Source organism: Scyliorhinus canicula, chromosome 19, assembly GCF_902713615.1.
Source record: "Scyliorhinus canicula chromosome 19, sScyCan1.1, whole genome shotgun sequence".
Classification (NCBI taxonomy): domain Eukaryota; kingdom Metazoa; phylum Chordata; class Chondrichthyes; order Carcharhiniformes; family Scyliorhinidae; genus Scyliorhinus; species Scyliorhinus canicula.
Genome location: NC_052164.1, coordinates 7,961,762 through 7,980,449, shown reverse-complemented (window position 1 = coordinate 7,980,449; position 18,688 = coordinate 7,961,762). Strand labels below are relative to the sequence as shown.

General features: G+C 47.8%; 1 protein-coding gene across 1 annotated transcript in view; it reads left to right on the top strand.

The window, feature by feature from the left end:
• The window catches only part of LOC119954452 (SRC kinase signaling inhibitor 1-like), a 645,297-nt gene that overhangs the window by 231,874 nt on the left and 394,735 nt on the right, over positions 1 to 18,688 (top strand).

Below are 18,688 nucleotides of genomic sequence, written 5' to 3'. Positions count from 1 at the left end.
TGCACCTTATCACAGCCCAGCACAAGCAGCTTTACTTGTTTCTCTTTCCAGAAAATAGAACTTCACAGCACAGAAGGAGGACATACAGCCTATCAGGCCTCTGCCAGCCCTTCTCAGGGGCTGTCCAGTTTATTTCCGTGCTCTAATTCCTTCCACATAACCCTCGAAAGGATGTAGTACATTTACGGGCCTGAGGGAAAGGTTTGTCTATTTGTGTTCCATCAAAGCCCCACACAACTTTGAATGTTACTATTAGGTCATCTCTCTGCTTTGAGGTGAACAATTCCATCCTCTCCAGTCTCTTTTTAAAAACATTTATTGAAGAGATGTGGATGTCCCTGGCTAGGCCAGCATTTACTGTCCATCCCTAGTTGCCCTTCAGAAAGTGGTGGTGAGCTGCCTTCTTGAACCGCTACCGTCCCTGAGATGTAGGTACACCCACAGTGCTGTTAGGGAGGGAGTTTCAGGATTTTGACCCAGCAAAAGTGAAGGAACGGCGATATATTTCCAAATCACAATTGTTTCATATAACTGAACTTCCTCACCCCGAGAATCATCCCGGTAAACCTCTTCTGTGCCCTCTCTAAAGCATCTCTAAAGCATTTGGGCACAACTCAATGGGACAAAAGGAGAGACCTGTTTTGGGTGTTTGGCGACGAGGCTTTGCCCTTTTTTTTGGCCTTGGTGAGCAACGTCCTGCCGAGATTGCACTTACCTCATTTCCTGCACTGACAATCCCAACTCGCCAGTGCAGGAGAACGACTTGTGGATCCGGGTGCCATTTTTAAATGTCGCCCGATCTTTCGACCTCCCCTCAATGACCCCAGCGTGGTCTCCTGGACTCCCCTCCCCCCCCCCCCCCCCCCAACTGCACCCAATGTACCTCTTACATGATCCCCGAGTCGCTACTCAGCCCACCTCTGAAGGGCAGGCAAGGCACCCTCAGGCCTGATCCCTGGCATGGGCAACCTGGCACCCGGGAACCTTGGCACTGCCCACCTGGCATCCTGACAGCTGCCCTGCCAGACAGGCAGTGCCAAGGTGCCTGGGTGCCAGTGGGAGTGCAGGCGACAACCCTGCCCAGAGCCCGACCAACGCGGGAGTCTCTAATGGTCTGGTTAAAACTCACGAGTCGTTTGGAGCGTCATGAATCTTGTGAGAACCTTCTCGCAGGATTCAATGGCCTTGTCACGTCTCCAAGTCGGGCTTGACGAGGCCGCTGAATTGTGCCTGTTGATATTTTTCCTACAGTTTGGTCACCAAAATTGGACACATACTCCAGTTGAGGCCTAACCAGTGATTTGTGAAGAATGTAATCCTTATTTCCTCAAGAATCTCTTTAACCTCTGGTTGGTCATGAGTAACTGCCCCTGATGTAGTCCATAACCATTTATAATCGTGAAATGTAAGGATACAGACAGGCAAATATAGTTTTGTTTAATTGCTCCCCATTGATGCAGTGTCAACACTTAGTAAGTCCAGTTGGACGCATTTGCTCGACGAATCATCGCTTAACCTTCCATCTCTAACCATCCACCCCCCCCCCCCCCCCCCCCCCCCCCACACATACACACACACACACACACACACGTTTGCCATTGCTCCATCCTTTGGGTACCCTACTTCCAATGGCCAAGCGGAAAGCTGACTGACTCTTTATTATCCAATTTGATTCATCTTGACTTTGTCAAACATCCTCTTTTCCCTCAAAGGCAATATTTTTTACAACCAGTCAATAACAGTGGCAGCGCCAACGACCTAAGTTTAATTCTGGTCTTGGGTGACTGTCTGAGTGGAGTCGGCACGTTCTTCTCGTGTCTGCGTGGGTTTCCTCCGGGTGCTCCGGTTTCCTCCCACAGGCCAAAGATGTGCAGGTTAGGTTGAGGAGTTATTGGTATGGGGGGGAGGGGGGGGGGGGGGGGAATGGGCTTGGGTAGGGTGCTCTTTCAGAGGGTCGGTGCTGACTCGATGGGCCGAATGGCCTCCTTCTGCACTGTAACATTCTATGATGATTCATTCCAGTAGAACTAAACAACAACAACACATTTCTGCTTGGTCCTTTTTAACAAAATAAAACATTCCAAGGCATTTTTATTTTTTAAAATGACACTGAGAAACATAAGGAGATACAGGTTAGATAAGAATATAGAAACAGGAGTAGGCCATTCTGCCCCTCAAGCCTGTCTCACCATTCAATGGGATCATGGCTGATCTGTGACCTAACTCCATATACCTGCCTTTGGCCCATATCCCTGAATATCTTTACTTAACAAAAACCTATCTCTCTCAGATTTAAAGTTAACAACAGATCTAGTTTCAGCTTTGTGGGAGAGAGAGTTCCAAACCTCTACCACATTTTGAGTGAAGAAGTCATTCCTAAAATCTCTCCTGAACGGTCCAGCCCTAATTTTTAGATGATACCCCCAAGTTTTAGAATCTCCAACCAGTGGAAGTAGGTAATCTTTATCTAACCTGTCTTTCCCTGTTAATATCAGAACAACCCTGAACCGTCTACATTCTAGCATTAACAGGTGTAATTTGAGTAATCTCGCCTCATTACTCAACCCTTTGTAATCCAGGTATCATTTTTGTAAACCGACGTTGCTCTCCCTCCAAGACAAAAACATCCTTCACAAGTGTGATGCCCAGAACTGCTCCCTCCAAGTGGGGTTGAACCAGGGTTTTATATGGCTGCAGCGTAACCCATGCCTTTGTATTCCAATACTTTATATATAAAGGCATTCCATTAGCCTTTTTGATTATTTTCTGCACTTGGTCCTGGCATTTTAAGGATCTCTGCACCCGAGCCCCCAAGTCTCTTTGGACAACCACTGTACTTAACCACTATCCATTTAGAAAGTTAGAAAGTCTTTTTTTTGGTCCAAAATGGATAACCTCACACTTGCTTCAATTAAATTCCATCTGCTACAATTTTGCTCCTTCACCTAGTCTGTCAATATCGCCTTGCAATGTTATGCTATCATCTAGGGCTAGGCTGTCTACAATGCTACCTAACTTTGTATCATCCGCAAATTTGGATTCATGACTTTCTATGTCATCATCCCAAGGTAGTAATGAATAGTGTGAATAATTGAGACCACAACACAGATGCCTGTGGTACCCCACTAGTCACCTCCTGCCAATTAGAATAATTACTCATTAACCCCAGTCTATCACCCTGCCACTCAACCAGTTTCCTAAATAGGTTAATAATTTGCCCTCAATTCTGTGGACTTCCACCTTAGTTAACAGTCTCTTGTGAGAGGCTTTACCAAATGCCTTCTGATGACTACATAAATAACATCCATAGAACATCTCCCTGTCCACTACCTCAGTCACTTCCCCACCAAATTCATAAAGATGAGTCAGGCGTGACTTTCTCTTCACAAATCCATGCCGGCTCTCTTTGATCGACTAAACTTTTTCGAGGTGTTCAGTTACCCCCATCCCTGGTTATAGACTCCAGCAATTTCCCCATCACAGACGTTAGTCTAACTGGTCTGTAATTCCCTAGTTTCCCCCTTTCACCCTTCTTAGAAAGTGGAGTGGCACGTGCAATTTTCCAATCCAGAGGGACTATTCCTGAATCTAGGGAACTCTGAAAGATTATAGTCTCCTGTGTATCTACAATGTGCTCCCCTACTTCCTTTAACACTCTTGGATGGAGAGAGTCAGGCCTTGGGGATTTGTCACTCTTTACTTCCATTAATTTCCTAGTTACTGATGCTATACTTATGTTAATTGTATTAGATCCCTGTATTATATCTGCTATTCATTTTTTCGGGACTTCCAGCAAATTATCCTCTTTTTCAACTGTAAACACTACAGGCAAAGTCATTTTTTAGCATATCTGTCATTTCCCCGTTATCACTAACAATATCTCCATTTTCAGCTTTTAGTGGCCCACATTGCTCTTCACCAGCTCCATTTCCTTTATATAACTATAACATTTCTTCTTATTGATTTTGACGTCCCTTGCAAGTTTCCTTTCATAATCCCTTTTAGTAGCTCTTATAAATTGCTTTGTGACCTTTTGCTGGTCTTTGTATCTATCCCGTTCGTCTAGATCTGTGCTGCGCGTTGCAATTTTTTGCAACCTATCTTTTAGTTTTATGCTGTCCCTTATTTGTCCCTTATTATGGCAGCACGGTAGCATTGTGGTTAGCACAATCGCTTCACAGCTCCAGGGTCCCAGGTTCGATTCCGGCTTGGGCCACTGTCTGTGTGGACACTTCACATCCTCCCCGTGTGTGCGTGGGTTTCCTCCGGGTGCTCCGGTTTCCTCCCACAGTCCAAAGATGTGCAGGGTAGGTGGATTGGCCATTATAAATTGCCCTTAGTGTCCAAAATTGCCCTTAGTGTTGGGTGGGGTTACTGGGTTATGGGGATAGGGTGGCGGTGTTGACCTTGGGTAGGGTGCTCTTTCCAGGAGCCGGTGCCGACTCGATGGGCTGAATGGCCTCCTTCTACACTGTAAATTCTATGATCTATGATTATTTCTTTAGGTGTCCATGGATGTTTTTTCGGTGAAGTCGAGCTTTTCCAGCTCAGGGGTTAAAACTGGTTTTGTATCTCGTTCAATGTTTATTTCAATATTTCCCACTGACCGTAAGTGTAGTAATCCACGGGAGGCAGGAGTTCCGTCACCACACCAATATTTATTTACAATAACGATATTACAGGAGCAGCTACAAACAGTGCTGCTAGCAGCCCAGTCAACTTAAGACTGGCTCACAAAGCCTACACAGGTGATTATATGGGCCCAATCAATGAGCTATCATTGTGGGAGCTCATACTCCAATTGGCCAACCAATAAAGCCAATTGGAGTTCATTACAGTAAGCAGAGACTCAGAGGCAGGATTTAACAAGTAACTTAAAGGATGAGAGGGAGGCAGAGGCGGAGCAGGGTAGGGAGAGAATTTCAGAACTTTGGCACTTCTTATCCACCCTAACCAGTCTCCTTGTAATTTTATCCACCTCAATGATATCTCTCTTCGGACCTTTGGCCTCTCTGTTCCAAGAAAACAACCCCAACCTATCCAATCTTTCCTCATTGCAAATGTTCTCTATTCCTGGCAACATCCTGGTAAGACCCAATGACCCTGCCGAGTGTGGTGACATCCTTCCTGTAATGTGGTGAACACAACTGAACACAGTACACGTGCTGTTGTCTCGCAAAGAAAATATATGAATAAATAGGAAGAATTTATATGTTTTTAGGAATTTATAGTTTAGAATTTAGAAAGTGGACATATGTTCAAGTGTAGGCATTTCTATCCAGAAGTTTTAAAGCAGACAGCTCGCAGCACGAGGCGACAGCTTGAGTTTCGACAAGTGACTGGAGACCCCGGGAGCGACGGTGGGGGGGGACCTGGAGGAAACGGTCACTGACCAGGACGAGCGGATCAGATCGCCTCGCTCGAGGCCGAGATGGCAAGGTTGGTAACAACCCAGTGAGTGCTCAAGGGGAAGGTTGATGATCAGGAGAACAGGTCCGGTCACCAGGACCTGAGAATGGTCAGGCTACCCGAGGCCACAGAGAGCAGAATCCTGAGGGAGTACGTTGCGAGGATGCTCGGGAAGCTGGTAGGAGGGGGAGGGCTTTGCCAAACCCCCCAGAGGTGGACTGGGCCTACAAAGTCAGGCGAACTGCCGGGGGCAATAATAGTCAAACTCCATGGCCAGGATTCTCCCTTCTAGGGACTAAGTCCCCACGCTGTCAGGAAAACCGGTGCCAACCACTCCGGTGTCAACAGCCGCCGAAAATAAGGAATTCTCTGCACTTTCAGGGGCTAGGTTGACGCTGGAGGGGTTGGTGCCGCTCCAGCCGGCAGCGAAGGAATGGAGCGAGTTTGCGCATGCGCGGAACGGCCGGCGTGATCTCGCGCATGCGCGGACCGGCCAGTGTATTTCCACGCATGTGCAGGGGTTCTCTTCTCCGCGTTGGCCTCTGGGCAATATGGCAGAACCCTACAGGGGCCTGTGCGGAGGAAAGATGTCCCCCCACGGAACAAGCCCGCCCGCAGATTGGCACGCCCCGACTGTGGGCCAGGCAACTATGGGGCACACCCTGCTGTCGGATCCCCCCCCCCCCCCCGTGCCCCCCCCCCCCCCAAGGACCGCCCCTGCATACTCACCTGCCAGGTCCCGCCGTGTGTGAGGTGAGTAATTCACGCCGGTGGGACTGGCAAAAACTGGACGGACGCTCGTCCCATCAGGGCCTGGAGAATCGCCGGGGGTCGCTGTCAACGACCCCTGACAGGCGTGGCGGGAATCCCGGCGCCGCCTGAAAAATGGCACCGGAGAATAGGGCATCCGGTGTTGGGGTGGGGGGGCTGGATTCGTACTTCCCCTCCGGGTTGGAGAATCCCGGCCAATATGTTTCAGGACAAAGAGTAGCTGCTGGACTGGCCCACGCGGTCGTGTAGATGGGAGGAACATGCAATCCGCACCTCCCAGGACATTGGAGCCGACCTTGCCCAGTGCCGGGTGGAATTTAATGGGGCCAAAGCGCCTTTATTTAAAAACTGCTGTTCAGCATGTTGTACCCAACGAGACTATGGTTTACCTACGACATTAAAGAGCACTTTTTTAACACGGCGGAGGAAGCAAATGAGTTAATCTGGAAACATGGGTTGGGTGGGGGAGGGGAGGGGGCTAGAGGGCAGAATTCTGCTCACAAGAGCAGCACGGTGGCGCAGTGGTTAGCACTGGGACTACGGCGCTGAGGACCCGGGTTGAAATCCCGGCCCTGGGTCACTGTCCATGAGGAGTTTGCACATTCTCCCCGTGTCTGCGTGGGTTTCACCCCCACGACCCGAAAGATGTGCAGGATAGGTGGATTGGCCGCGCTAAGTTGCCCCTTAATTGGAAAAAAATAATAATTGGGTACTCTAAATTTGTTTTTTAAAAAAGAATTCTGGTCACAACAGGTCACATATGGAGGAGGTTGGAAAGTGGAATGTGTTGGAGGCCATCTTGGATGGCCCATAAACAACATGAAATCCCGGCATGCAGGGGCAGGTCCGCGAGGTAAGTATGGCTGACCCCACAGGAGGGGGTAGAGGAGGAGGAGAGAAACCCCCCCTCCCCCACATCAGAATAGTCATCTAGAATGTGAGGGGACTTAATTGGCCAGTGAAAAGATCTAGAGTCTTTGCCCGTCCAAAAAAGCCTGAGGGCCGACACTATCTTCCTTCATTAGAGACACCTCCCACAGATGTGCTAAAAGCAATGGTTTTAGAAAGCTGAAGAGAGAACATGTCTCTCCGCTTTTCTCTAAGACAAGCCATACAATGGAGTTATGATTATCTAAAGAGCAATGATCTCAGGAGAGTAGAGAAATGAAAAGAAGTTTCCAGCTGGTCTGAGGTTAAAGGTGTGAGAACAGAAGACTGTTTAGTAGACAGATAGAACTCAGAAGAAAGCTGAGAGGCCATAAGGACATCGGAAGTGGTTTTCAGGTTTGTAACATTGTACTGTGGAATGTGAATTGAAATATCTGTGGAAATGGTGCCTGGACCTCAAGTGTGTAAAAGCAGTCAAGACAAAGAAATCCTAAGAGGCATTGATGTGAAATCTGGAGTGGATTCGCTGGTATAAATGGAATGGAAGCTCAGTTCAAAAGAAACCCTTGGAAAATGTGAAAAGCAACTTGTAAATGGAAAGGTTTATTGCGAGAGAATGTTTTAAAGCGTGCTTTTGGGAGTGGAGTTTGGAAACTCTCATGTGACAATCATCTGGGCAGATTCTGGGGAGAAATCCACACTCACTAACTTGGGTTTAGAGTAGGGAGTGTTTTTGACCACAGCCCAAACTGTGTGTTTTAAAAAGAGACTTTGTGTGATAATGAGACCATTGTATTAATCTTCAAACCTGTGTGTAATTGTTAACCTATGGAGGCAGTAAAGGAATAGTGTACTATAATCCATTTTTTCCATTGTTAAAACTAAGTAGGGGTCCTGTGAATTTTTAAAGTATAAGTTTCATCTTCTGAGCCAGGGTTCCATCCTGGGATCTTCCCATTCAGTTATAACATCAACTGGGATCGGAACAAAAGTCATTTTCATAGAAACTTTAAAAGCTTTTATGATGATATTGTCTGTCCTTATCTATTCAGGAGAGATTCTTCGAACCTACCTCAGCAAATTAGAACATAGAAGATGGAACATACAGTGTAGAAGGAGGCCTTTCGGCCCATTGGGTCTGCGCCAACCCACTTAAACCCTCACTTCCATCCTATCCCTGTTACCCAATAACCTCTCCTAATCTTTTTGGTCACTAAGGGCAATTTACCATCTCCAACCCACCTAACCTGCACATCTTTGGACTGTGGGAGGAAACCGGAGCGCCCGGAGGAAACCCACGCAGACATGGGGAGAACGTGCCAACTCCACAGACAGTGACCCACCAGGGAATCAAACCTGGGACCCTGGCGCTGTGAAGCCACAGTGTTATCCACTTGTGCTGCCCCTCTGCTTAAAGACAGATTACTGTCTGCCTACCATCTACTTAAAGACAGACTTTAAAAATATATTACTCTGTGAAAAGTTTAAAATCGCTTTCATAAAAAAAAGGAACAATTGGATGTAAACAAGAAAAATATTCGGGCATTTTTAAGTACATTATGACCACATATAGACTCACAATGTGGATAATAAAACCATTAAATAATAGTGAATAGTAAGGACCACATCTAAGAGGAGGAACTAATTAAAAAGTAACACCCATTACTGCTAAAGAATGATGTCATCTGGTTGAGAAAGATGTAACTGCTCCAATCGAGGAGTTGGATATTGTAAAGCAGACAGCTTTTCTGTCCAACAACCAATTCACTCAGGATTCAGGGCAAACATTACTTTTAATACTGATGGGTATTCTTCCATTGATATTAGCTGAGGCACTGTAATTTAAAAGTTTATTAAATTCTGTATTTGAACTAACGCTGCGATATGCTTATCCACTTTATAGTGTTAAATAATGCTGTAATAAACTTGTAAATAAGTTGGTACAATATAATGTCTCTTGTAGTCTCATGCATTCAGTATAAGAACCAACTTTTCTTGTATTTTCTGAACGTGGGAAGATACAATTTTTGAAGACAGACCCCCACCCCCAGACCCTTTCAATATCCGAGTAGTTATAACTTGGCTAACAAATCATTCACCTGAGGAAGGAGCAATGCTCCGAAAGCTCGTGATTTGAATCAAACCTGTTGGACTTTAACCTGGTGTTGTAAGACTTCTTACTGTGCTCACCCCAGTCCAACGCCAGCATCTCCACATCATAACAAATTATTTGACAGGATATCTGGGAAAAGGTAATATCTCTTAAGAGTCTTCTTGAGGGAGACATGGCTCACGTTCTCAGACCCAAAATAAGTGTCTGCGTGAAGTTGCTGCCTTGAACTCAGGTGGGGGTGATTGTTGATAATCTATATTTGGGGCTGGAGTTAAAATCCACTTCAGCTAACCGAGCATTTTATACAGTTTTTAAAAATTAATTTACGGGATGCGGACGTCGCTGGTTAGGCCAGCATTTATTGCCCATCCCTAATTGCCCTTGAGAAGGTGGTGGTGAGCGGCCTTCTTGAACCGCTGCAGTCCTTGAGGTGTAGGTACACCCAGAGTGCTGTTAGGGAGGGAGTTCCAGGATGTTGCCCCAGCGACAATGAAGGAGCGGTGATATATTTCCAAGTCAGGGCGGTGAGTGACTTGGAGGGGAACGTCCAGGTGGTGGGGTTCCCAGGTATCTGCTGCTCTTGTCCTTCTAGATGGCAGTAGTCGTGGGTTTGAAAGTTACTGTCTAAGGAACCTTGGTGAGTTGCTGCAGTGCAACTTGTAGATGGTGAAGGAACCTTGGTGAGTTGCTGCAGTGCACCTTGTAGATGGTGCACACAGCTGCCACTGTCAGTCGGTGGTGGAGCATTGGAATGCTTATGGATGTTCGAGCAGAGATTCCCTACTGTAAAACATTAGGCCTGAACCCATTTTCTATCTGCTTTTAGGGATTTGTAAACATGCACGCCAAGGTCACTTTGCTCCTCTACACATTGCAGTATCCTATAGTTTATTGTGCATTCCCTTGTCTTGTCTGTCCACCTCACTCCCCATTATTAGGAAAGGCTTGGGCTCTTTTCCCTCGAGAGAAGAATGCTGATGGCCTTACGGGATATACATCGCAAAGAAGGGTCAGCAATATAGGATAGTTAGTCAACATTCACACAGGGCTTCAGGAGAAATGTCTGTACCCAAAGAGTAATGTGAATGGCAACTAGCTGTCACAGGGAATGGTTCAGACAAATAACAGAAGGGAAGCTAGTTAAACATACGAGAGAAGAAGGAATAGAACCTTATGTTGATAGCATTAACATCAGAAGGTGAGGAGAGACTGGTATGGAACACAAACTCCTGTCTGGATCAGTTGTGCCAAATGGCCTGTTTCTGTAAATACTGTGTAAATATATATCTTGAGTTTTATTTAATGCAGTATTATGTAATTGTATTTGTATCCAGCAGATGGAGCTGAACCTTTTATCCATCCATTCACAGGATGTGGGCATCGCTGGCAAAACAGCATTTGTTGCCCATCCCTAATTGCCTTTGGGGAGGTGGTGTCGAGCTGCTTTCTCAAACCGCTGCGGTATGTGCCCAGACCCACCGTGCTGTTGGGGAGGGAGTTCCAGCATTTTGACCCAGCAACAGTGAAGGAACAGCGATATAGTCTAAAGTCAGGATGGTTGCGGCTTTGGAGAGGAGCTTGCAGAGGGTGATGTTCCCTTTGCTTCCAGTTGGTGGCGGTCACAGATTTGGAAGGTGTTGTTGGATAAGACTTGGCCAGTTGCTGCAGTGCATCCTGTCGATGGTGCACATTGCTACTACTCTGCATCAGTGGTGAATGCTGAGTGATGGTTGGGGTGGCTGATCAAGTGGGTTGCTTTATCCTGGAGATAATTCCTGGTTGGAATGTCCAGGACCTAGAAAGGTTACTGGGGTCCGAGTTGAATCAATGGTTTCTGTGGCAGCTAATCAAAACACAGATAAAAAGAAAACTGTTTCAATTTAATGAGTATTATTCAATCCAGTTCCACCACACACAGTTACCAGCTGCTACCCTCAAGATGTTCATTCTCGGGTTATTAACCCTGGTCTCCGCAAATCAAACGTGAATCGCTAGGACAACCCAGGAAAGAAAATCATACGATTCATTAAAAAGTCAAGTTTCCATAAATGGTCTTTGAATGGTTTTGTTCATAAAAATCAAGGTCAACCAATCGGGTAATGAGAATCTCCTATTGGTGTGGGAAGTCAGGGATGGTCTTGTTGGGTGACCAATCACAGGAGCGTGAGAGGGTGAGGTGGCTGTAGGAAGGGGGTCATGTGTTGATACATAGACATAGAATTTACAGTGCAGAAGGAGGCCATTCGGCCCATCGAGTCTGCACTGGCTCTTGGAAAGAGCACCCTACCCAAGGTCAACACCTCCACCCTATCCCCATAACCCCATAACCCAGTAACCCCACCCAATAATAAGGGCAATTTTGGACACTAAGGGCAATTTATCATGGCCAATCCACCTAACCTGCACATCTTTGGACTGGATACCTACAGGAAAAACTTGGAATTGTGTCATGGGGGAGGGAGATAAGGATGGGGTGGGCGGCACGGTAGCACAGTGGTTAGCACTGTGGCTTCATAGTGCCAGGTTCCCAGGTTCGATTCCCGGCTTGGGTCACTGTCTGTGCGGAGTCTGCACGTTCTCCCCATATGTGCGTGGGTTTCCTCCGGGTGCTCCGGTTTCCTCCCACACAGTCCCAAAAGACGTGCTTGTTAGGTGAATTGGACATTCTGAATTCTCCCTCAGTGTACCCGAACAGGCGCCGGAATGTGGAGACGAGGGGATTTTCACAGTAGCTACATTGCAGTGTTAATGTAAGCCGACTTGTGACAATGAAGATTATTATTATTATTATTATAAAGGAACGGAAATGTGTCCATTGTTTTGCTCCTACCCAACCCTGTCATGGTCTGACACCCACGGGCCATTCCCCATTCCTGCCCCCTCCACCCACTTTTTCAGCAACTATTGCCCCATCCTCTGAAAGTCCCTCCCAGAGTCCCTCTGACTCACGTTGCCACCTCCCAAACCCCCCGTCCTCTTTTTAATGTTGAACGTTGTTGCTTCCTCCTATCTTCCTCGACTGAATGATCTCAATCTTGCTGTATTGGACTCAGCTGTAACTGTCTCCATGAGGGTTGCCGCAGGAATGTGAATTGCCGTACAGACCTTGGATACATGTGAATAATATGTTTCTCTTCACCTATTTAACATAAATCAATTCTCTTATCTTCAACATGCCCACAGTAAGATCTGTGTGCTGTGTCAGCTCTTTCTCACTGCTCTGTCCCCTCGCTCTACCTTAATTCATAATTCTCAATATAGCCTCAACTTCTATTGTTTTTATAAATTTAGAGTAACCAATTATTTTTTTCCAATTAAGGGGCCATTTAGCGTGGCCAGCTCACATATCCTGCACACCTTTAGGTTGTGGGGGTGAGACCCAGGCAGACACAGGGAGAATGTCCCCACTCCAAACGCACAGTAACCCGGGGCCAGGATCGAACCAGGTCCTCGGTGCCGTGAGGCAGCAGTGCTAACCACTGCGCCACCATGCCACCCAAATTCTATTATTTTAATGCCAAATGGCTCTGGTGTGAAGACAGAAATCTCCTGAAGACATGCGTTCTATGAAATCCTGCTACTATAATGAAGGACGTACATTTATTTCCTCTTTTAAAATAAATTTAGAATACCCAATTCATTTTTTCCAATTAAGGGGCAATTTAGCGTGGCCAATCCACCTACCCTGCACATCTTTGGGTTGTGGGGGTGAAACCCACGCAGACACGGGGAGAATGTGCAAACTCCACACGGACAGTGACCCAGAGCCGGGATCGAATCTGGGACCTCAGCACCGTGAGGCTGCAATGCTAACCACTGCGCCACCGCGCTGCCCATGAAGGACATACATAACAGGACTAAGGAAACCATGTCCGGGTTTTGCATAATGGACTTGTGTTAAACTGTGTGACTGTCTGACTCAAGGAAATCAAGTGGCACTGTTGCCTTTTTTACCTGCGATAACTATGGCAGTCAATAAGGTTGCCCTTCTTTCTTTAGATCTTGATATTATGTTGCTCAGAGTCGCCAGGTATCAATGATACCACCACAAGGTTCAACCGGATATCGATCAAAGAGCCAAACACCAGTTTGTTAGTTCAAGGTCAATGGTACTTTATTTACACACTAGATTTACCATGCAACATAAACACTACTCGTTATACTACACCTATCAACACTGACAACCTGTACTTAACTTCAGGCACCCGGATTAGGTCAGAGGAACAGTGGGCATTGTTCGAATCTGGATCTATTGGGTCTGGAGCAGTAACTGCTGCCCAGCTGGGCCCATCCGTCTGGTAGCGGGCGTTGAACTTGAACTTGCTTCTGGTGGTGCTGCGATTGGAGATGGACGTTGCCTGAGCGCCAGGTCCAAGACAGGCCGAACACATGGCGGTGTCTCACTTTATCCTTGGGGAGTTTTGCGCTCTTTTGCGCGGTCCTTCGGATTGGACCCCACAATTTGGGCAGTTCCCGATCACTGTATTCGATTTGAGCCAATAAAGGGGCGGGGCCTTGATGGCTGGGCGTGTCCTAAGCGGTCATTGACCCTGTTGTTGATGCTTCCTGAGCACAGGGAGTGGCGCCGAAATATCTGGGATTGTATCGGTTACTCAAGTATCAGTCCTTTGTCTGACGGAGATGGGCCATCAAAATGCTAATCGGTTGGGGGTTTCGATGCTGTCTGGATTCTTTGCTCACAAATACACATTCAGGCTCAGTGCCTGCCTGAACCTTACATTGTCCATATTTCCCGTTGGGCTTTGCGAACATCCATGTTTCTTGTTGTAAGTGGCCATCCCAGATTGCTACAGCATGGTGGGACGGTGGTTAGCACTGCTGCCTCACAGCGCCAGGGACCCAGGTTCAATTCCGGCTTTGGGTAACTGTCTGTGCGGAGTTCCCACGATCTCTCCGTATCTGTGTGGGTTTCCTCCGGGTGCTCTGGTTTCCTCCCACAGTCCAAAGATGTGCAGATTAGGCAGATTGGGCCACGTTAAATTGCCCCTTAGTGTCAGGTTAGGTGGGGTTACTGGGATAGGGGAGTGGGGTCTGGGTGGAGTGTTCTTTTGAAGGGTCGGTGCAGACTTGATGGGCTGAATAGCCTTCTGCTCCACTGTAGGGATTCTTTGATTCCATGGCTGGGATTTGTGTAACGGAATGCATTAACCTATTCTGATATGTGGGCTGAAAATGAATATGAGCAGGATCTCTGCAAACGGAAAAGCAAAATACCAAGAATGGTGAAAATCTGAAATCAAAGCAGAAAATCCTGGGAATACGCAGCCAGCCAGGTAGAAAATCCTGGGAATACACAGCCAGCCAGGTAGAAAATCCTGGGAATACACAGCCAGCCAGGTAGAAAATCCTGGGAATACACAGCCAGCCAGGTAGAAAATCCTGGGAATACACAGCCAGCCAGGTAGAAAATCCTAGGAATACACAGCCAGCCAGGTAGAAAATCCTGGGAATACACAGCCAGCCAGGTAGAAAATCCTGGGAATACACAGCCAGCCAGGTAGAAAATCCTGGGAATACACAGCCAGCCAGGTAGAAAATCCTGGGAATACACAGCCAGCCAGGTAGAAAATCCTAGGAATACACAGCCAGCCAGGTAGAAAATCCTGGGAATACACAGCCAGCCAGGTAGAAAATCCTGGGAATACACAGCCAGCCAGGTAGAAAATCCTGGGAATACACAGCCAGCCAGGTAGAAAATCCTGGGAATACACAGCCAGCCAGGTAGAAAATCCTGGGAATACACAGCCAGCCAGGTAGCATCTGAGGAGAGAGAAATAGAGTTTAAAATTTTTAAAAAAAATTTCAAGCACCCAATTCACTTTTTCCAATAAAGGGGCAGCTTTTAGCATGGCTAATCCACCTACCCTGCACATCAAACACGGGGAGAATGTGCAAACTCCACACAGACAGTGACAGAAAAATAGAGTTAATGGCCGGGATTCTCCGGCCCGATTCCAGGTCGGTCTCGCGCCCTGCTGCCGGCTGCACCATTCTCCGCCGCCGTTTTTCGGGGGCCGGCGGGATTCCCGCCACGCCGGCCCCCCCGGCAATTCTCCGGGCCCCGATGGGCCGAGTGGCCAATGAGTTTGGCAGAGACCCTCCGGCGTGGATTACTCACCTCCCACACGGCGGGACCCAGAAGGTAAGTGTGCGGGGGCCGTCCTGGAGGGGGGAGCGGGGGGATCCGACCCCGGCGGGGGGGCCCCCACGGTGGTCTGGACCGCGATCATGGCCTACCGATCGGCGGGTGGGCTGGTTCCGTGGGGGCCTATTTTACTCCGCGCCGAGCCCCTGTCGAGCTCCGCCATATTGCCCGGGGGCCGGCGCAGAGAAGGGAACCCCGCTCATGCGCGGGAATATGCCGGCCGTTCCGCGCATGCGCGGGAATACGCCAGCCATTCCGCACATGCACGAACTCGTGCTGGCCATTCCCCGCTGGCTGGAGCTGCGGGAACCACTCCAGCGGCAACCAAGCCCCCTAGAAAGGTGGGAATTCCTCAGATTCGGGGGCCGTTGACACCGGAGTCGCCCACGCAGCTTTTCATGCCTGTGTGGGGACATAGCCCCACTTTTAGAGAATCCCACCCAATGTTTCTGGTGGATGATCTGTCATCAAAACTCTGGTCATCAGTCTGAAAAGTTAATTCTGTTTCATTCTCCATCGATGCTGCCTGACGTGGTATCTTCTGCTTTTCTTCCATATAAATGGGCCTGGATCAGCCAAGAAACAACCAAGTCACCAGCCTATGAAAGGAAAGGTTAATATTCATGTCAACCCTTTTGTTGAGTCCAGGGGAAATGTTTCCATTTTCACCTCATCTCAGAGAATATTCATTTTCAGGATTTTTTACGATGATATTTTCAGCCTTTCTCGCTGTTCCTCCCTATCAGGTCTGGATGAATAGATGTGCACGAGCCAGCTCTGTGTAAGGAAGACTTAACCTCATCTTTACAAGTGGACCTGGGCTAAAACACGGTTTGATTTCCCGCAGGGATCGTGGATGTATCCAGTTCACAACCGATCTTCTATTTCTGGGAAATTGTAGAGATCGCCCAGCTCCAACCACTAATAGAACATTCAAGATGCATGAGGGAGGGTTTCACACATGATAATTATAGGGCAGCAGAGCTGGGCAGGTTTGTGGCTGGTTTAATAGTTTAGACCAGGAGTGGATATGGTAAGGGGAAGAGAGAGATACGTGCCAGTAAATGGTCTTACATGAGGCTTGTGAGTGCATCTATTTGCGAGAGGATTTATATTTAGTCAGCAATTTACACCCACAATTATATATAAAAGGAGACTTGATTTAGCTTGAAACAAAATATCAGCGAGAAGTGAATGATGGATAATCATCATAGAATTTACAGTGAAGAAGGAGGCCATTCGGCCCATCAGGTCTGCACCGGTCCTTGGAAAGAGCACCCTACCCAAGCCCACACCTCCACCCTATCCCCATAACCCAGTCCACCACTAAGGGCAATTTTGGACACAAAGGGCAATTTAGCATGGCCAATCCACCTAACCTGCACATCTTTGGACTGTGGGAGGAAACCGGAGCACCCGGAGGAAACCCACGCACACACGGGGAGAACGTGCAAACTCCACACAGCCAGATAGTCAGTGACCCAAGCCAGGAATCGAACCTGGGACCCTGGAGCTGTGAAGCAATTGTGCTAACCACTATGCTACCGTGTATATGAGGACAGTAGGATGTTCCAAGGTGATGTTGGAACCGGGATCAGGAGTCAGTTTGGTGAAGCCTCTCCTTCCCCATGGGGAAGGGATATTCAGCTTGGAGATCTTTCTCTCAGCTCTCTTTGCACAGTCTGAACATTCCCCCTGAGGGCAGTGACTCCACTGTGATCCACCAGTCAGTCCATCAATTTGTCAAAGCAGATTGACATAATGAACGCCACACCAAATCCGGGTAGTTGGAAGAGCGAGCAGTCATCAGTTAGACGATGGGTGTCCACCATGCATTCCAACACACCTCAGGTTGTCTCAGTGTTTGACAGCAAATTAAATACTTTTGAAGTGTGTTGACTGCTGTAATAGAGTCATGGAGCACATCATACCTGTGGCATTTCTCTGAAAGAGCTATCCGGTTCAACCCATTCCCCTGCAAATATTTCCTTTTTACGCATTTGTTCAATTCCCTTTCAAGAATTACTACTCAGTCTGCTTCCTTCCACCCTTTCAGGCAATGCATTCCAGATCAGAATAACTTGTTCACAGAATCACTGATGTACCATCAACTCACTGCTAGATGATGAGAGCGAGAGAACATGGGCTTTATTACACAAGAACTTGCCTGCCTGAGATCGCTGTAACAACTGAGCGCCGCCCCCAGGTGGCCGGTCTATATACCGTCTGGGGGGAGTCCAGGGGAGTCCAAGGGGAGTCCAGGGCCGGTCTATATACTGTCCAGGGGAGTCCAGGGGAGTCCAAGGGGAGTCCAGGGCCGGTCTATATACTGTCCAGGGGAGTCCAGGGGAGTCCAAGGGGAGTCCAGGGCCGGTCTATATACTGTCCAGGGGAGTCCAGGGGAGTCCAAGGGGAGTCCAGGGCCGGTCTATATACTGTCCAGGGGAGTCCAGGGGAGTCCAAGGGGAGTCCAGGGCCGGTCTATATACTGTCCAGGGGAGCCAGAGGCGGAGTCCACCAGGGTTCCAGTACAATACATGGAAAGGAGATCATATTACCATTCCCTGGCCATAGGCCACGGTACTATACAGATTATGGTGAATACATTCACCACAATCACAGAATTGTTACAGGGAGTAAGGAGGCCATTTGGCTCATTCTGACTGCACCAGCTCTCCAAACAAGAATCATGATTTTGTGCCACTCCCCTGTCTTTCCCCTGTACCTCTGCCCATTGTTGCTATTCAAATAATCATCTGATGCCCTCTTGAAAGCTTGGAGTGAACCTGCCTCCACCACACTCCCAGGCCGTTCATTTCAGACCCCAAACACTCATTTGCTTCTTTTGAAAATCCTGTTCCACGTTAAATCTGTGCCTCTTATTCTCGATCATTTTACAAGGCGGAGCAGTTTCTCAATGTCTACTCTGTCCAGCGCAGGGCGGCATGTGGCACAGTGGTTAACACTGGGACTGCGGCGCTGTGGATCTGGGTTCGAATCCGGCCCTCGGTCACTGTCCGTGTGGAGTTCGCACATTCTCCCCGTGTTTGCATGGGTTTCACCCCCACAACCCAAAGATGTGTAGGTGAGGTGGATTGGCCACGCTAAATTGCCCCTTAATTGGAAAAAGAATAATTGGGTAATCTGTCCAGCCCCCTCATGATTTTGAACATCTCTATCAAATCTCCTCTTCGCCTTCTTCTCTCCATGGAGAACAGACCCAACCTCTTCAATCTATCCTCACAACTGAAGTTTCTCTTCACTGGAAACATTCTTGTAAACATCTTCTGTACTGTCCCCAATGTGGTCACATCCTTCCTATAGTGTGGCTCCCAAAACGT